Source organism: Carcharodon carcharias, chromosome 7, assembly GCF_017639515.1.
Source record: "Carcharodon carcharias isolate sCarCar2 chromosome 7, sCarCar2.pri, whole genome shotgun sequence".
NCBI classification, from domain to species: domain Eukaryota; kingdom Metazoa; phylum Chordata; class Chondrichthyes; order Lamniformes; family Lamnidae; genus Carcharodon; species Carcharodon carcharias.
Window position 1 is genome coordinate 188673461 of NC_054473.1, and position 6089 is coordinate 188679549.

Genomic DNA, 6089 nt, shown 5'->3' on the forward strand with positions numbered 1-6089 from the left:
CGGGACCCCTTTAAATGCTGACAAACACCTGGGACACCTTTAAATACTGACAGATGCCAGGAGCCCTTTTAATATACTGACAAGCACCCGGGACACCTTTAAATATTGACAGATGCCAAGAGCCCCTTTAAATGCTGATAAACATCTGGGACCCCCTTAAATACTGACAAGCACCTGGCACACCTTTAAATACTGACAGATGCCAAGATCCCCTTTAAGTGCTGATAAACATCTGGGACCCATTTAAATGTTGACAAACAGCCGAGAACCCTTTAAATACTGACAACGAGCTGGGACTCATTTCAATACAGACACACACTGGGAGACCTTTCAATATTGACAACCACCCGAGACCCCTTTAAAAACCGACAAACATGCGGGGACCCTTTAAAGGCTAATAAACACCTGGGACCCCTTTAAATATTGACAAACAGCCGGGACCCCTTGTAATACTGACAAACACCCGGGACCACTTTAAATACTGACGAACACCCGGGAGCCCTTTAAATACTGACACACACCTGGGACCCCTTTAAATACTGTCAAACACCCAGGACCCCTTTAAATGCTGACAAACAAACGGGACCCCTTTAAATTCTGACAAACATCCAGGACCCCTTTAAATAATGACAAACACCTAGGACCCCTTTAAATACTGACAAACACCCGGGACCCCTTTAAATACTGACAGATTCCAGGAGCCCCTTTAAATGCTGATAAATATCTGGGAACACTTTAAATGTTGACAAACAGCTGAGATCCCTTTAAATACTGACAAAGAGCTGGGACTGATTTGAATACAGACACACACCGGGAGACCTTTCAATATTGACAACCACCCGAGACCCCTTTAAAAAAACGACAAACATGTGGGTTCCCTTTATTGGCTGATAAACAACCGGGACCCCTTTAAATACTGAGAAACACCAGGGATCTCTTTAAATACTGACAAACACCAGGGTCCCCTTTAAATACTGACAAACACACGAGACCCTTTTAAACACTGAAAAACACCCGGGACCCTTTCAAATGCTGACAGACACATGGGACCCCTTTAAATGCTGACAAACACCAGGTACCCCTTTAAATAGTGACAAACACCCAGGACCTCTTTAAATACTGACAAACACCCAGGACCTCTTTAAATACTGACAAGCACACGGGACCCCTTTAAATGCTGACAAACACCCAGGACCCCTTTAAATACAGATTAACGCCCGGGACCCCTTTAAATACTGACAAAAACCCGGGACCACTTTAAATAGTGACAAACAGCCAGGGCCCCTTTAAATACTAACAAACACCCGGGACCCCATTAAATACTGACAAACACCCAGGACCCCTTTAAATTCTGACAAACACCCGGGTCCCCTTTAAATACTGACAAACACCCGGGAACCCTTTTAATACTGACAAACACCCAGGACCCCTTTAAATAATGACAAACAACCGAGATCCCTTTAAAAACTGGCAAACACGAGGCACCCCTTAAAATACTGTCATACACCCGGGACCCTTTTAAATACTGACAAACGTGCGGGATCCCTTTAAATGATGACAAACACCCGGGACCCCTTTAAATACTGACAAACACCCGGGACCCCTTTAAATGCTGACAAATACCCAGGACTCCTTTAAATTCTGACAAACACCCGGGACCCCTTTAAATACTGACAAACACCCGGGACCCCTTTAAATACTGACAAACACCTAGGACCCCTTTAAATACTGACAAACTCCCAGGACCCCTTTAAATACTGACAAACACCTAGGACCCCTTTAAATACTGACAAACTCCCAGGACCCCTTTAAATACTGACTAATACCCAGGACCCATTCAAATGCTGACAAAAACCCGGTACCACTTTAAATAGTGACAAACACCCGGGAAGCCTTTAAATATTGACATACAACCGAGATCCCTTTAAAAACCGGCAAACACGCGGGACCCCTTTAAATGCTGTTAAACACCCAGGGCACCATTAAATACTGACAAACAACCGGGACACCTTTAAATACTGATAAACACGCGGGATCCCTTTAAATGATGACAAACATCTGGGAGCCCTTTAAATACTGATGAACACCCGGGACCCCTTTAAATACTGACAAACACCCAGGACCCCTTTAAATACTAAAAAACACCCAGGACCCTTTTAAATACTGACAAACACCCAGGACCCCTTTAAATACTGACTAACACCCAGGTCCCCTTTAAATACTGACTAATACCCAGGACCCATTCAAATGCTGACAAAAACCCGGTACCACTTTAAATAGTGACAAACACCCAGGAGCCCCTTTAAATAGTGGCATAAACCCGGGACCCTTTTAAATATTGACAAACATCTGGGACTCTTTTAAATATTGACAAACACCCGGGACCCCTTTAAATACAGTCAAACAACCGGGTTCCCTTTAAATATTGATATACACCCAGGAACCCTTTAAATATTGATAAACACCCAGGAACCCTTTAAATATTGATAAACATACAGGACCCCTTTAAATGCTGACAAATACCCAGGACCCCTTTAAGTACTGACAAACACCCGGTAAGCCTTTAAATATTGACAAACAACCGAGATCCCTTTAAAAACCGGCAAACACGCGGGACCCTTTTAAATGCTGATAAACACCCAGGACCCCTTTAAATACTGACAAAACAGCCAGGACCCCTTTAAATACTGACAAACGCGCAGGATCCCTTTAAATACTGACAAACGCGCAGGATCCCTTTAAATGATGACAAACATCTGGGAGCCCTTTAAATACTGATGAACACCCAGGACCCCTTTAAATACTGACTAACACCCAGGACCCATTCAAATGCTGACAAAAACCCGGTACCACTTTAAATAGTGAAAAACACCCAGGGCCCCTTTAAATACTGTCAAACAACCGGGTTCCCTTTAAATATTGATTTACACCCAGGAACCCTTTAAATATTGATAAACACACAGGACCCCTTTAATGCTGACAAATACACATGACCCCTTTAAATACTGACAAACACCCGGGAAGCCTTTAAATACTGACAAACACCTGGGAGCCCTTTTAATACTGACAAACACCCAGTACCCCTTTAAATAATGACAAACACCCGTGATCCCTTTAAATACTGACAATCACACGAGACCCCTTTAAATACTGACAAACAACTGGACACCTTTAAATACTGACAAACACACGGGACCCCATTAAATACTGACAAACACCCGGGACCACTTTAAATACTGACAAACACCCAGAAGCTCTTTAATTACTGGCAAGCTCCCGGGACACCTTTAAATACTGACAAACACACGGGACCCCATTAAATACTGATTAACGCCCGGGACCCCTTTAAATACTGACAAAAACCGGGGACCACTTTAAATACTGACAAACACCCAGGACCCCTTTAAATACTGATTAACGCCCGGGACCCCTTTAAATACTGACAAAAACCCGGGACCACTTTAAATAGTGACAAACACCCAGGGCCCCTTTAAGTACTAACAAACACCCGGGAGCCCCTTTAAATAGTGGCATAAACCCGGGACCCTTTTAAATATTGACAAACACCTGGTCACCTTTAAATACTGACAAATACCCAGTACCCCTTTAAATACTGACAAACACCCGGGAACCTTTTAAATACGGACAAACACCCGGGACCCCTTTAAATACTAACAAACACCAGGGGCCCATTTAAATATAGACACACACCGGGAGACTTTCAATATTGACAAACACCTGAGAACCCTTTAAAAACCGACAAACACCCGGGACCCCTTTAAATGCTGATAAACACCCAGGACCCCTTTAAATACTGACAAAAATCCAGGACCCCTTTAAATACTGACAAATACCCGGGACCCCTTTGAATACTGACACACACCCGGGACCACTTTAAATACTGAGAAACACCCTGGACCCCTTTAAATTCTGACAAACACCCGTGATCCCTTTAAATACTGACAAACACACGAGACCCCTTTAAATACTGACAAACAACTGGATCCCTTTAAATACTGACAAACACCCAGGGCCCCTTTAAATACTGACAAAAACCCAGGACCCCTTTAAATGCTGACAAATACTCAGGACCCCTTTAAATACAGACAAACACCCGGGACACCTTTAAATACTGATACACACCCAGGACCCCTTTAAATACGAACAAACACCCGGGACCTCTTTAAATGCCGTCAAACACCTGGGATCCCGTTAAATAATGACAAACACCTGGGACCACTTTAAATACAGACAAAAACCTGGGACCCCTTTAAATACTGTCACACACCTGGGACCCCTTTAAATACTGTCAAACACCCAGGACCCCTTTAAGTACTGATTAACGCCCGGGACCCCTTAAAATACTGACATAAACCCGGGACCACTTTAAATAGTGACAAACACCCAGGGCCCCTTTAAATACAAACAAACACCCGGGAGCCCCTTTAAATAGTGGCATAAACCGGGCACCCTTTTAAATATTGACAAACACCTGGGACTCTTTTAAGTATTGACAAACACCCGGGACCCCTTTAAATACTGTCAAACAACCGGGTTCCCTTTAAATATTGATATACACCCAGGAACCCTTTAAATATTGATAAACACACAGGACCCCTTTAAATGCTGACAAATACCCAGGACCCCTTTAAATATTGACAAACAACCGAGATCCCTTTAAAAACTGGCAAACACGCGATACCCCTTTAAATACTGTCATACACCCGGGACCCCTTTAAATAATGACAAACACCCAGGACCCCTTTAAATGCTGACAAACACCCGGTAAGCCTTTAAATATTGACAAACAACCGAGATCCCTTTAAGAACCGGCAAACGCGCGGGACCCCTTTAAATGCTGACAAACATCTGGGAGCCCTTTAAATACTGACAAACACCCAGTAGCCCCTTTAAATGCTGCCAAATACCCGGGACCCCTTTAAATACTGACAAACACCCAGGACCACTTTAAATGCTGTCTAACACCCAGGAACCATTCAAATGCTGCCAGATGCCCGGAGGCCCTTTAAATACTGACAAATACTCCTTTAAAAAGTGACAAACACGCAGGACCCCTTTAAATACTGACAAACACCAGGGGCCCATTTAAATATAGACACACACCGGGAGACTTTCAATATTGACAAACACCTGAGAACCCTTTAAAAACCGACAAACATGCGGGGCCCCTTTAAAGGTTGATAAGCACCTGGGGCCCCTTTAAACACTGAAAAATATCCGAGACCCCTTTAAATACTGACAAACATCCAGGAACCCTTTAAATACTAACAAACATCCAGGACCCCTTTAAATACTGACAAACACCCGGGACCCCTTTAAATACTGACAAACACCCGGGACCCCTTTAAATACTGACAAACACCTGGTCCCCTTTAAATACTGACAAACGCGCGGGATCCCTTTAAATGATGACAAACATCTGGGAGCCCTTTAAATGCTGATAAACACCCGGGACCCCTTTAAATACTGACAAACACCCAGGACCCCTTTAAATACTAACAAACACCCGGGACCCTTTTAAATACTGACAAACACCCAGGAACCATTCAAATGCTGACAGATGCCCGGAGACCATTTAAAAACTGACAAATACTGCTTTAAAAAATGACAAACACGCAGGACCCCTTTAAATACTGACAAACACCTGAGACCCCTTTAAATACTGACAAACACCAGGGGCCCATTTAAATATAGACACACACCGGGAGACTTTCAATATTGACAAACACCTGAGAACCCTTTAAAAACCGAAAAACACCCGGGACCCCTTTAAATGCTGATAAACACCCAGGACCCCTTAAAATACTGACAAACACCCGGGACCCCTTTAAATACTGACAAACACCCGGGACCACTTTAAGTACTGACAAACACCCATTACCCCTTTAAATACTGACAAACACCCGGGAACCCTTTAAATACGGACAAACACCCGGGACCCCTTAAAATACTGACAAACACCCGGGACACCTTTAAATACTAACAAACACACGGGACCCCATTAAATACTGACAAACACCCGGGACCACTTTAAATACTGACAAACACCCAGGACCCCTTTAAATACT